General features: G+C 38.9%; 1 protein-coding gene across 31 annotated transcripts in view; it reads right to left on the reverse strand.

Annotated features, from left to right (window-relative positions):
- Positions 1–15,410, reverse strand: part of CLOCK (clock circadian regulator) — a 63,430-nt gene that overhangs the window by 35,045 nt on the left and 12,975 nt on the right. The window contains exon 3 of one of the 31 annotated variants that reach the window (XM_086887949.1): positions 2,283–2,325. The exons of 28 other annotated variants lie outside the window; for them this stretch is intronic. The gene's annotated coding sequence lies outside the window, so the exon portion shown is untranslated. Of the gene's footprint in view, positions 1–2,282; positions 2,326–11,474; positions 11,626–15,410 lie in introns of all 31 variants that reach the window. 2 more of the 31 variants (XM_086887947.1, XM_086887963.1) reach the window with 2 other exon arrangements.

Genomic DNA, 15,410 nt, shown 5'->3' on the forward strand with positions numbered 1-15,410 from the left:
TGTCTGTCGCTTGAACACATTCAGGCATGTTTTCCAACTTTCCTGTAACCAAAGCAGTTAGAAACTTACTATCTTTAAGGAAGCTAAGATCCTCAATCAAAAATCTTAGCTGCTGCCATGGATATACAAACCATTACTACACAAAATTGCTCAATCTGTAGAAAAATTACAAAAGCTAGCAATACAGCAAATTCTGAACTATGCTGACCTATCACATATGGAGTGGAAATAAGTTATTGGGTCCCAAGTCATTGCCTGGCCAAATAAAAAAGATTCTGAGTAAGTTAGAGGGTAAAAAGTCACAATCCAACCAAAGGTAATAAAGTTCATACCATCCAATAAAAAATTCCGTTTTTTTAGACTGAAAGAATTTCAGTACCTTCAGTCCAATTTTATTATCAATATTGGAATGCACATTGGTAACATTAAATATTGGAAACAAATTCAAAGCTTGAACAAACTATGCAATTACAGTACAGTCTTGTTAATAACAGATATTCTGTCAGGACTGGACTGAAAAATGAGTGGGACAATGGTGAATGCATTGTCTGTATTACATTTTGCACAGAGCCAGTAACTGAAATTCCTACGTCTCCAGCACTTCACCGTAATGGTAAACACTGATAAATATTTTTGAGAAAGAGTAAGTATTGCCCTTATACTGTAAAAACTATTTTTATAGAAAAGCCTTGATTTTTGTAAAATTTATGTTACAGCATACAAGTAATACTTACATGACTTTGCAGATTACAGCCCTCAGAAATAATGTGAGGTGGCTTGTATTATTAAGACAAATAATTTTACACTGGAAATATCACAGGAAAAAAACATATAAAGCAACACAGTTTTCCAACCCTACAGTTTCTTCAAACAGAAACATATTAACTTCCTTAATACAACCTGATTCCTGTGCTATAATACAATTTTGCCAGGGGAGCAAACTAGTTATTAAAATCATTGAGGATTAGCTGTAGAGAAGATCTTGTTTAAAGAATCAAGGCCACCAGTGCCCTGCAGAGCTCTAACACTAGCCACCCACCAGGGTAAGAAAGACCAAGAGCAGAAACATCACACTGAGCAAACAGCTGAGGAGAACCTGACTCCCAATGTAAGCACAGCATAAGAAGCCCTATTCATTATACAGATTCTGAATATAATTATAAACCTTCCTGATACTCCTTTCCATGAGCTTCTGATATTTGGATTATGAATTTCTGGGGTTTTACTCTAGTAGGACATTATACCATAATTAGGGCAAGCAGAGATCCAGCCATTATCTCCTGCCCAGAATAGTACATCGCTATCACTCATATTTTCCATTTTGCTTTTTGCTTCATTGGATTACCTCCAGCCCAGCCATTTTCCTCTTTACCTTCCTCTTTTTTTGGAGGTGGAGTAGAGAGGAGAAGAGGAAGAATTTGCTATGGTTTAGTTTCTCTCCAGGAACCATAGTATTTTGTAGAGCAGGAGATTTTTAGACAGGTAAACCATAACCACCTACTCTCTAATCACATATACTTTGGTCTAGTAGAACGACCAAGCAGGTTTCAAGGTAGTTGGCTCCTTTGCTTGCAATGGTATATACATCAATAGACAGCAAATTAGGGCAATGACTTACCAATCTTTTCTTGCTAATCAAAGGCTGTCTGTGAAAATACTATGTTTTTAAAACCTACATGTCACCTTTTTTACCTTTAAAAAAATGGGGGGCCATTGGAAAAAAAATCAAAAGGCAGGGCTAAAAGGAACTGCAAGGAATATTGCTCAAACTTTGCAGCTGAACAGGTTATTCCAGCAGCTGGGAACTGTCACATATTTTGGTCTGTGCTTGTGCAGAAATGATCCTAGAAATGTCATTTTCTGAGATAAAACACACTATAGCAGCAGGTGTTCATCTTCCAGTGCTTCACAGGACAACTGATGAAAGAGCTGCTTTTAGCATGGATGGATCCCAGATGACTTTTAATAGGAAAACTTGTGAGTAGCCATGAGTAGTCTGCTGGGGATGAGCAGCTTCCTTAGGTCCACCACCTTTTCAGGGACTACTCAAGGATAGATAATGGAGAAAGTGCAGTTGAACAGAAGACTGGAGGTGTGGGTTGCCATTATCTGAATGGCAGCCTCATGTCTGCTACTGAAGGATTTTGGGAAGAAGGTAAGTCCAAGTAGTCTATAGGAGTGATTAAATCCCTGTTAGAAGGACTGTTATGGTAGTAATTAGTGGTATCACAGATTTAGTTGAGTTATAATGACATTTGAAAGAGTGCATACTATCTACGTACCATCGTACACAGCCCACAGCAGCTAGAAGAGGCTACAGATCATCTTGAGTAGCAGGAAACATGACAACAGAGGTAAAGAGAGGTTAGCTTCTTAGAAATGGTTTGTCACACAGATGTGCCCTGGTCTACTCCCTGACAAGGTAACGGACCTAAACAAGCTGTTCAAACAAATTTGCTCTAAAATCACTGCAAATAATATCTTCATAGAAACATGCATTTCGAGGATTACAGGAAAAAGCAATTCTCTCCTGCATGCTTCATGCATTAGACTGTCCCACCATCAGGAGAGAGATTTCTCTAGGACTTAGGACTATCACCCCTCTGCTCCAGATCACTGGGGCTGCTCCCTGCTTGACCAGCTGTTCTGCAGCCACCCTTCTACCATTCTCTGCCGTCTGTATCTTCTTCCCCTTACTCAACAGAGATGGCCCCATAGCTCCATCCCTGATGCAGTGCAGCTCCTCATCTTGGTCCAGACTGCAATGAAAATGCATGCAAGAAAGTTCTATTAAGTCTCAGACCTCTACCTGGGCTACAGTGATTACACACTGTGGAGTTTGCAGTCCTGAGGGATGTGAATCAGGTGAGCAGTAAAGTTGGGCCTCTGGAGCTAGCCAATATGAACACCAGGGAAACTGCTCTCAGGGACAAGGGACAGCAACAGAACTGGCAGATCTGTAAGGATGTCCTCCACAGAGTACAACAGCTATATGATCTCCAGGCACCAGAAATCAGGCAAGGAAGGCAAGAATCTAACAAGGATGAGAAGGGACTGCTGGTCAAACTAAAGGGCATAATATAAATGCATCCCTCTACTCTGTCCCAGGCCAGGTATCCCAGGAAGAGTAGAGGGACGCAGTCTAGTTCTAAAGGGATGGGGTGAGGAAGGCCTAGGTGAAGCTGGAGCTGAACTTGACAAGGGATGCAAAGAGTAACAACATTCATAGGCATATTAACCAGAAAGGGAAGGTCAAAGAAGGAGTACACACCCACTAAACAAGGCTGGTAAACTGGTAATAACAGATGAGGAGAAGGCTAAGGTACTCAACAATTTTTTTTGCTTCAGTCTTGGCTTACAGCCTCTCTTACCATACTTCTTGAATGGATGGACTGCACAAGAGAAACTAGAGGAACAAAGTCCCTTCCACAGTAAAGAAGATCAGATTCATCAACACCTGAGGAACCTGACTGTACGTAAATGCACGACACCTGATAAGATGCATCCCAGAGTCCTGAGGGAACTGGTTCGTATATTTGCACAGCCATTCTCAACAATATTTGAAAAGTCATGGCAATCAAGCTAAGTTCCAGGCGACTGGAGAAAGGGAAACCAGATGATCTTTATGGTGCCTTCCAACCTAAACTATTTTATGATACATTCAAACCTGGCCCACACTCATCCATGTACCCCACTGATCTGGTCTCTGACTCACCAAACTGACTTCTCAAAACATCCTCAGACCTGCCACCTCACCAGGAATTCACTAGCAATCTGGGCTCTTTGCCTGAGCCTGGCTTCCCTCCAGCTCCCTGGGGGTGACCAGGAAAGCACTCAGCTGGTTGCCAGGTATCTAATAATTGGTCCTTGGCTGTGGGGTGCTGAAGCACTTACCAGGCTTTTTTCCCCTCCATCCCTTTCCAGGTTGCCTGTATTATCTTCACCCTCCAAGATTCCAACTAACTACACTTAGAAACAACTGAGGTGTTGTTTATGTGCCTCCATCAAATTACTAACAGAAAAGAACAGTGATACAACACAAATTTTCAGAGTTATCAGTGAACAAGTTCCCCAAATCAGAAAAGCAAAAAGGACAATAAAAAATAGTACAAATCCAAGTTTATAAGATAAATTTGAAAGGCAGCATTTAATAACCTAGCCATCAGAAACAGCTGCTATTCTTCTATAGTCTCATTTAAAATACTTTCTCAGTAATTTGTACACACAGTTCCTTATGAGAGATTCCCTTCCTTCAATAACAAATCTGTAAGAGTAACAGAAATAAAGTTTGAAAACCACGTGCAACTAGTCTGTACAAAAAAAAGACAGTGGCAACATCTTATGATCCCACTTGCTCCCATTTTTTTAAGGCTCCACCCTTCCTTGGCTCTCAATGGAGGTGTGCACCCCTTTAGCTCTGGTCACACAGTGAAGCAGATTTGTGAAATTATGTGTTTAAAAAAATGCATATATCACATAGTTTTAATAAGAACAAAGTAATAAAGATTGTATCTCAAAAGTGTGGCTCCATCTACCTTTGAAAATTGGCACAGCTAAGAAACACTACCCCTCTACAAAGAGCAAAGAGCTCTTAGCTACATCTCCCACTCCTGGTTCTATAACAGGGTACCCTGGGTTAGACTTAAGTAAGTGTTGTGTTTGCACATCTAATACAATATGGATTTCATAACCAAGTCTGGCTTAAAAGCATACCTACAGTTTCTTTAAATGGTGCTTAACACAAAACCAGTACTTCGTAACAGGAGTTTAGGTCCAGAGAAGCTAATTACTAACCTGCTAGTGTTACAATTCAAAACTGAAAACTATCATATGCCTGTGTAAATCTTCATTTCCTTTAACAGAATTCTGGGAAGATACAACCTGCAGTCAGCTAGCCAGCTGAAGAACAATCCTATATTGAAGCTCACTGTGCTGAAGAAAAAAGTGCTATAGATGGTGTAAGACCTGCAGTCTGCTATTCTCTAACAGGACCCATCTAAACTTGGTACATTTCACAATGAGCAAATAAAACCAAGCTTCCTTCTTCCAGCCTCTAATATGGAACTGAGAAGGTAGACAATTGACAAGTTTTTCCAGCAGTTCAAAAGGTGAAAAGATTCCACACACATATTCTAAGGTTTAAATTCCCACTGAATATAACAACTATCCCATAAAATTATTGCTACATACAAATAATTTTTTTTCTACAGAATAAAGTTACCAGACAATAAAAAAAAAAATCTTCACTTGATGATTTCTCAATATTAACAGAAATTTCAAGAAAAAACCTTAAAATACAGTACCAAAATATCTCTCCTGGAGTTAAAAAGTTTGAATAATTAATTCAATTAAAAACATGCATATTTATGAAACTGAGCATTATGAATTTTAGATGTTTTGTAGCAGACACAAACATTAGTTTAACAATCAATTTTACTAAAATGGTTTGTCACATTTTCATCAAAGCAAAAATACTACAAAGAAACCTAACAAATCAAACCAAAGAAGAAAAATGTATTAAAAATTTCATTCCTCTACTTGAAAATACACATAACTCACCAAGAAATGAGACAGATCAAAGGTTTTCCTCTACCCCAATAATAAAAGGGAAGAATGACTAAATACAGAAAATCAACTACTTTTTGAAACCTGTCCTGGAGAAAATTAATTATCAATTTCAACAGACATAATTATTACACATTCAAAGCAAGATAACACCAAGGAAATTCCTCTTCTAGTCGACACAAAATTTCTGTTTAGTGTTTTAGCTCAAGCTGCAGGCTAAAGTTTAGAAAATGAGACTTTATTCTTATTATTACTGCAACAACGCTCAGCTATCTACCTCAATTACTTTTCCTGAAATACAAATGAACCTACACATTACATGAGCGCTTCAACTGCCAGACTTTTAGCATAAAGTTAAGTCTTAAAAGGTGGGAAAGGAAGCTAAAAAGAGATTATGAAATTCATACAAATGAATCTTTCTAAAATTCTATCCTAGACCAGAACAAAATACCCAATCAAGACTTATTAGCTTTTACATTCAAATGAACACTTACACTTTTTACATAAAGAATTCTGACTAATCGAGAGAAAACGTCAGTCAGAATTTCATGTTCTGTTCTTATTATGCCATTCTAAAACTTCCAGAAATCAAGTAAGTCAACACTTGGCCAAGAGGGTCTGCAAGAAGTTATGCAAATTATTTCTGCACCCAGTGCCTTTATCACAGAATCAGAGAACAGGTCAGGCTGAGAGTGACCACAGCAGGTCATCTCATCCAGCCTCCCTGCTCTAGCAGGGTCATCCTGAAGCACAGGGTTGTGCCCAGACAGTTCCTGAGTACTTCCAGTGGGGGAGACTCCACAGACTCCCTGGAAATCTGTTCCTGTGCTCATTCACCCACACTGTAAAGAAGTGCTTCCTCTTCTGGTGGAACTTCCTGTGCATCAGTTTCTGCCCACTGCTGCTTGTGCTACTGCTTGGCAACACTAAGAGCCTGGAACCATCCTCCCAGCATTCTCCCTGCAGAAGAGAGATGCTCCAATTCCTTAATCATCTTTGTCACCCTCCGTTGGACCTGCTCCAGGAGCCCCATGTCTCTCTTGCCCTGAGGAGCCCAGAACTGGACACTGCACTCCTGATGTGCCTCACCAGGGCTGAGTAGAGGACCAGGATCCCCTCCCTCAGCCTGCTGGCAGTGCCCTTCCCAATGCAGCCCAGGACACCACTGGCCTTCCCATCCGCATGGGCACATCGCTGGCTCCTGTATGAGAGTTTGTTTTCAGCAGGACCCCGAGGTCCCTCCCTGTACAGCTGCTTTCCAGCAGGTCTGTCCCCAGCCTGTGCTGGTGCTGGGGTTACTCCTCCCCAGGTGCAGGACCCTGCACTTGCCTTCACTGAATTTCCTCTCTGCCCATCTCTCCATCCTGTCAAGGCCCTTCTGAAGGGCTGCACATCACTCTGGGCTATTGGCTGCTCCTCCCAGCTTTGTGTCATCAGCAAACTTGCTGAGGATGTCTCTGCCCCTTCATGCAAGTCATTGATGAGTAAGTTAAACAATTCCCAATATTGAATTGTGGGGGACACCACTAGTGTCAGGACTCCAACCAGACCCAGCGTCACTGATAGCGACTCTCTGGGGTCAGCCAGCTCCCAATCCATCCCACCATCCACTTATCCAGATCACACTTCCTGAGTTTGCCTACAGGGATGTTGTGAGAGATGGTGTTGAAAGTCTTGCTTAAGCTGAGGTTCAAAAAAACCCACTGCTCGCCCCTCATCCCTCCAGGTAAGTTGTTTCATCATAAAAGGCAACCAGGTTGGCTAAGTATGATTTACCCTTAGTGAATCCATGCTCCTGATCACCTTCTTGTCATTCACATGGATAGAGACGGCCTCCAGAATGAGACACTCCATCACCTGTCCAGGGACTGAGATAAGGTCGACTGGCCAATAGCTCTCTGGGTTCTCCTTTCTGTCATTTCTGAAGACCAGTGTGACATTTGCTTTCTTCCAGTCCTCAGGTACTTCTCCCGACTGCCCTGACCTCTCATGAGCAGCCTCATTATGGTGTCCACCAGCTCACTTAGCACTTGTTGATCCAATACATCAGGGCCTATGGACTTGTGAATGTTCAGTTTACATGGGTAGTCTCTAATCTAATCCACGTTGACCTCCTCGAAGGAAAGTTTTCCTCCAACATTCCTTAACCCTGGTCTCCTGAGTCAGGTATTCCAGAGAGCTGGTTTTGTCAGTGAAGACCAATGCGAAGAAGGCGTTAAGTGTCTCCACCTTCTCTGTATCCTCTGTCACCAGGGTCCCCTTCCATTTAGTAAGAGGGCCTCATTATCTTAGGTTTCTCTTTTGTTATTTATCTATTTGAAGAAGCCCTTCTTGTCGTCTTTGATATCCTCCATCAGATCTAATTCAAGGTGGGTCTCGGCCTTTCCTGTCTTGTTTGTACTTTAACAGGCACTCTATATTGATTCCAAGCAGTCTGCCCCTGCTTCCATCTCCTGTGTATTTCCTGATTACACTTGAAAAATGACAACAGTTTTTTTATTCAGTCATGCAGGTCTTCCACCCCCTTTGTCAAACTTCTTGCTCATTGTTCCTGATTCTTAAAGGAGTCATGTTTGAATATCAAACAGTTCTCTTGGACGCCTGTTCCCATGGGATTCTTTCAAGATCCCTGAAGAGGCAAAAGTTAGCTCTCCTGAAGTCCATGGTTGTAATTTTACTTGCTGCCCTGCTTCATCCTCGCCCTTTATGGTCCATTAAAGATCTAGCTTCTGAGTCTTAAATCACTTTTAAGGAACACCAAATTATATCATCTACTTACTCCTTTAAGATACAATTATCTAGCACATCCAGAAACATGCTTCTGATTCTCAGTTATGCCCACATGAAAAAGTGATGGAGGGGTCAGAGGGGAACTGGCACACCATGCCAGACAACTAAGTAAAATTTACTCAAGGGATTTTTGTAGGTGGTTTTGGTTTTTGGGGTTTTTTTTGCTTGTTTTGTTTTGCCCTTTTTTCTTTGGTTGGTTGGCTTTCTTCAAATAGGAGACAAAGACTTATTCCTAACTTGTGGTCAGGGTATTTATCTAGAATATGGGAGAAGTAAGATTAAGTACTTCCTCTGAATCTGTCCACAGATGAAGAACTACCACATGAAAAACACCAAGAGCAATACACACAGACCACACAGGTAGCTACACGGCTACAGAGACCATGCACTTCACACCCTAACAGCTACTTATGTTTGTAAGCACTTTAACCAATCTTCTTGATCAAGCCAAAAGTTTGTGTAATGTTAGCCTTTGATCATTACTCTGACCACTCATTTCCATGGCCACATTAAACTCCCTCTCTTCAGCTTATGTTAATAAGTGATTAGTCAACAGAGCCTAAAACTGGTCCAGCCCCAAACTAACCCAAATGTTGTTTCATTCAGCTAAATCAACTACATTTGTTCCACCATATGACTGCTCAAAAGCTGTGTTGGCACAGGGGAAGGGGAAGCAGCAAATCACCAGGTTAGACATCTTTTGGCAAGACTGGCATTTCATGCTGACCTACACCATGTGTTAAATCACAACCAGAGAGCAAAATTAGGAAAAACAAGATTCAAATTTGTGCTCAAAGAAATGAGCATTGTAGTTACTATTTGACAAGCCTGCATCATATTTAAATAAAACATCATTACTCTCCCATGTGCTGCTGCCTCTCACATAACAATCCATGACAAATTAAAATTCTGGGCAAAATGCAACTTATTCTTATATACTGATCCAAACTCATGGATATGAAAACAAACCCAGAACTCAGCCTTAAAGTCAATGGGAATCTCAAGCAAAATGTAAACACATATATACCTGATGTGTTGCTTAGCTGTCAATTTATTTATCAAACAGCATGTTAATTAGCATCAACTTGGACAGTTTTAGGATGATCCTCAGTACAGATACTTATACAAGGATATTCCTTTAAATTAATGATCTGAAACTAAGAAATTTTGATGAATGACTTATACCAACAGCAGCTATTTGTAACACTTACAATGGATCGGGTATACCAAATGGACATAATTTTTAAAAAATGACAACGGTTGCTAACAGCAACACCCAAGAAGATATGACAGGTGCTTCAGAAAGCTAACATTTTATCTGAAACTTAATTATCTATATCACATAGAAATGCATACATGTAAGTAAAATACTTCTAAAAATATTTAGTGCTAGTCATCACTTTATTTTTCACAAGTTGATTGCACAATCCATGATTTGTGCAGCTGTGGAAGTACTTCTGGTGCCTAAATTTCCCAGCATGGGTGACTCATGCACAACTAAATTATTCTGTAAAGCTTTTGTGAAGAGTGGACTGTTTGCCTCCCTGAAAAATGGAGTAGGCAGTGTACTTCACCGGAAAGCATCTTCAAAAAGAAAGAAGTGAGACTTCACATTTCCAAAAAATGAGACAGTTGGAACATTTTAAACTACAACTCTGAAATGCAGTCCAAGTCAAAAATTACCAAACAAGCAGCTCCTCCTCCCAACCTCCACCCACCACTTTCCCCAGAAGTCCTGCTAATCATTTTGGAGGCCACAAAGTGCTAACAAAAGGAAAATGAATGAGGTAGCTGAAAAAAGAAAAAACGAAACATGAAGCAGTAGGGGATGGTCACTTCACAGTGTATTTCCACTGTAAGAGAAGAGCAGGTTTGGGACCACTTGATGAAACTGAATAGCCACAAGTCTACGGGACCTGAAGAGATGATGTTGCCATGGCACCCTCCATCATATTTAAACACTTATGGCAGTCAGATGAAAACCCTATTGACTAGAAAAACAGAAATATCAGTCCTATTTTTAAAAAAAGGGAGAAACGAAGATCTGAGGAGACACAGAACAATGAGCTCAACCCTGTGTCTGGGAAGATCATGGAAGCAATTTTAAGGTACATACAACACAAGGAGGTGATTTAAGACAGCCAGCACAGCTTTACTAAGGGTAAATCGTGCCTGACCAATCTGGTGGCTTTCTACAATGGAGCAACAGCTGACAAGGTTAAGATCAACCAATGTAATCTAACTAAATTTCTGTAAGGTTTTTGACAGGGTCCCACACAACATCCTTTTTGCCAAATTGAAGAGACATTTAAATGGTTTAAATTAAAAGGTTTAAATGGTGGATGATTGGAGGGAAAACAAACTGGATGCACGGACACCACCAGAGAGTTGCGGTCGATGACTCTATGTCCAAATGAAGGCCAATGACAAAGGGTGACCGCATCCAGCTCTCGGACCCTCAACACAAGAAAGACACGGACCTGTTAAAGCAGGCACAGAGGGGGCCACAAAGATGATCAGAAGACTGGAGCACCAGTTGAAGACAGGCTGAGAGAGCTGAGGTTCTTCAGCCTGAAGCAGAGAAGGCTCCACTGCAGCCTTCCAGTACTTGAAGGGGGCTTTTAAAAAAGATGAAGAGCAACTTTTTACACAAGCAGATAATTATGTAACAAGGAGGGACAGTTTAAAACTAAAGGAGCAAAGATTTAGATTAGATGTTAGGAAGAAATTCTTCATTCAGAGGGTGCTGAGGCACTGGAACAGGTTTTCCAGAGAAATCATGGATGGTCCATCCCTAGAAGCATTCAAAGCCAGGTACAAAGCAACCTGCTGTAGTGAATGGTATTCCCTACTCATGGTGGAGGGGGATTGGAACTAGATGATCTTTAAGATCTCTTCCAAACCAAGCCTATGATTCTATCCAAAAAAAATGTGGCAAAACACATTTCTGTATTAGCATGCTTACTATTATATTCCTACAGTTAACAAGCTTTAACAGAAGAACTTAATTTTCTAGAATTCTAGTGTCTGCCAGATCCTTCAGTTTATCCCTCAATACAACTACCAGTTATTGAAAAAACAAGCTTATTCTGTAAATAAAAATTCAACACTATACTTACAGAATTCCAGAGTTCAATTTCACTAAAGAAAACACTGGAGTTACTCTTTCGTCAGAATTTTCAACAGAAGAATCTGGGCTCAACTGGAATTCCAGTGATTGCAAGACTTGAGATAAAGGAGAAGCATTCATATTACAAAGGCAAGAAGCGCCTAAACAGGGAAAGGAGACACCCCCACCGTGAAAAAAAAACAAAAAACAAAAACAAAACAAGTAAACAAACAAACCCAACCAACCAATCCAAAACAGAAACACAACCCCCAAGAAACCAACAAACCAGAAGAGTTTTGCAATTGATATACAGAGGAAATAAATCTTGTTTTGGCTAAAGAATGAATAAAACTAAGACAAAACAAGTTTAGTTTTATTGTCCCTAGAAACTTTTGACAAAACACTCAGTAACCACTTTGGGTATAGATGCTAAGTATCTTTTTGCCACCTTGCTACGAGCAAAAATCAATGGAAATGCAATCAGCCAGCATTTATGCAGTCACTGGACTTGTTCAGGTAGAAAAGATAATACATTATTGTAACAAAAGAGATAGTACTGCATGAACTAAACAGAAACAGAAATGCAGGGATAGGAAAAAGTATATAAAATCAATTCAAAATTCCATTTCATTCTACTGTAATCACTCTGCAAACATTCTTATATGGAAATAATGGAAAAGTATTTTTACTGAATTCAAACAGCACTGAACACAACTGAATTTCTGAATATTCAGGAAACAAAGCTCAAAGAAAAATTATAGCTCAAAGTAACACTGTAACATTTAACATTTTTTAATATTCACGCAGTCTTTAAAAACATTATCTATTTATGTAGATAACAAATTTTCTCACTTTTTCTTTATTCTCCTGAGCAGTAGAAGCATGCACTCCCTCCTCTGAAACTTTCAGAGCTTGTGCTAAGCTGAAACAGCAGAAGACAAAAATTTCCTTTTTCTCATATATCAGTATCATCTCAAAAATATTAGCTCCAGTTAATTTAATTGTAAATTACACATCATTGATTAATTATGATGAGAGCATTACACCACAGGCACTGGGAATTTTTGTAATGAAGGCTTTCAGATGCATTAGTCTGCATTTCAGAATGCAGACTAAGTCAATGCTCACAGCAAAATTCTGTCATGTGTCTCCCATTCTTTCAAAAATCTTTTAAGATCAAGATATTGACTGAAAGACAAAATGTATCAGGAAATTTTACACCAAGTTCTTATAAACTTTGCAGCTAGACTATTTAAGATAAGAATTTTCAAGATTAGGTTAAGGGTGGGGAAAACATCACAAATTCATTTTTGTATTCTGGAAATTCAGATTCTATCCTGGCACCCCATATAAACCCTACAAAGTTTCAAATGATTCCTCAAAGTTACTGCTGTGAGAACTATAAGTCCTTTTTAACATTTGTCATACTCAACAAAAAAGTCGTATCAACTACTTAGGACCACATTTGCTACATCTGAATGACTTGAAACTCCCTCAGTTTTTAAATTTTTATCTTCGACAATTCTCAAGTTTTTCTTTCATAGAACGATCAGACCACATATATTTCTATGTACTAAGACACATGTTTCTGAGTGTTTATTTCCTGCCCCTCAAAGACTTCTCTGCACTCTCAAAATCCCAACATTAAGGAAAGTTCCCAAAATTACAATCAGGTTTTATTTAATTCAGTTCTGCTCAACACATTGCAAGAATTGTTTAATAGATCTAGTGGCCTATAAAACACTGGTATTGACGAATGGGATACCAAAGTTATCAATATGCAGAGGAAATCCTGAAATTAACATTAATTTTACATTCAAACCATATACTAACAGGGAATGAAAACATCTGTGTTGTATTTAAGCACACATTAAAGTTTGAAACAGTTTATTTATACAAAACATTAAAAATACACAAACGGAGCACTTCAACATAACAGTGAAATTCTTAAAGCCAGATTACTTAAAATAATGAGGAGTCTTCAGAGCTTACAGGCTTACAACTCACACTTTGACTCTCAACTTTTTTCTTCATGTTAAATTGAGGCTTACATCTCAATTTTGAACAAATTAAATAATACAGCAATAGCTTTATTGTTTTTATTAAAGCCAGTTATTTTTTTCAGTTTTAAAATGCTGCTGCTGCTGCTTATGCTGTTACATGCTTAATAGTTTTGGGTGGATTTTAATAATTATGTTAAAAGACTGTACGTTTAAACATCCCTATCAACAGAGATCTTAATTAAATGTTGGAAATTTTTTAGAAAAATTGCTGACAGCCAAGGTAGATATTCTGCAAAGATGTAATAAACAAGAAACATAGCTGAATTTAGTCTTAATTACTGGCTTACATATGTGGGATATTATACTACAGTTAAGTATGCAATATTCTTGGGAAACTCTGAACTTAAAATTAAACAGGGCAGATGGAGAGTAGTCTTTCAACTGCTATTTCAAGATTAAATGATTTAACACCAGCACCTAAATATTACTTAGACTTTCAACACCTTAACAACTGAGGAATTCATTCCAGGCAGGAAAAAAAAAGGGTCTGTCATGACTCATGACAGCTAAGGCACAAAAAAGGATAATAACTGCAAAAACCTGCGAAGACCATCCCTTTTTCATTTTTTGTCTTGCTCTTACTTAATGACTGCCATAAAACACTGGCCTTGGGGTTTTATCAATGCAGATGAGCAGCTCCTGCAAAACATACGGGGTGGGAAGCATACATATTTTCGAATACTTGAAAAAAGTCATAAAATGAAATAAATTAGAAGACTCCTCTGTTAAACAATTTAATAATATAAGCATGAAAAAACCCAAACTAATCCATCAGAATTACAAAAGGCAGCTACAATTTAGTCATCTGAACCACTGTCATTTTTAGTATTTATGTGCTTCATCAATGGTTTATATTAGTAAAATTGAAAAGAAGAACTCCTGGTACTTTAAAGCTTTTCTGAATCAGCAGCCAAACTTATGGCTGGACTTGTAGCATAGGTACATATCTTAGAGGTTCACTGCCCTCATCTACTGACCTATAACCGAAGTGAACAACTATGGCTCTGTCCCCATTAGAAAGTAATCTGAAACCGTACAAATGGATCAGTAGATCAAAGCAGCTGGTGCTGACACTCCTATGCTAGCTGTTCAAGAGCATTTATTTTGGATTAGAATTCATCTGGTCTCCAGAAGTAAACATCACTATCCACATGGACCATTCAAATTTTCCCAGGAATTTCATGATGGATGCAGAACTCCATGTCCCCAGTAGAGATAGAAGAGCACTCTGCACCTGCAGCAGAACTCAGAGACTAGTTTTCTGAGAAATTAATGTAGTTCAAACACACTGAGCCAAGCAAGTATTAAGGGGAGACAATAGTGAGATTTTCTCCAAAGCAGCCTAAGTCATCCAAAATACAACTGTAATGCATATGTCAGAGTTAAACCATACCTTTTCAAACCAGACTAATCAGCAGAGATGTCACATGACAAACAAAATACTTGATCACACTGAAAGACTCCAGAAAAATTCTGCAAGCATTCTTTATAATGCCTCATAATTGAAAAAGCAAATAATGATAAAATACCATCTACTGACTTCCACAAAAAAAAATATTTTCTCTGTGCCAGAATTCAACAGAAAATACAAATCTAGATATTCCTATACCTTAGGCTTCATTTCTCTTTTCTTCGCTTATTTACTTGATATTTTATGTCCTGTTTTCTCATTTCAAATATTTTACTTCTCTTCTTGTTTCTACCTTATTTCTTTCAGCCTTCAAGTTACTTTAGCTATTAAGTACAGTAAGGGAAAAGTAAATATTCTTGCATCTCTTTTTTGTTCCCTGGAAATTCAGATAGTATAGTCTGAGACACTGAGACTACTATAGTAGTGTAAGCACTACTACTGTGATTTACCTAGCTCAAAATCAAACAAAATT

This window comes from Cyanistes caeruleus, chromosome 5 (genome assembly GCF_971803275.1).
Source record: "Cyanistes caeruleus chromosome 5, bCyaCae1.hap1.1, whole genome shotgun sequence".
Classification (NCBI taxonomy): domain Eukaryota; kingdom Metazoa; phylum Chordata; class Aves; order Passeriformes; family Paridae; genus Cyanistes; species Cyanistes caeruleus.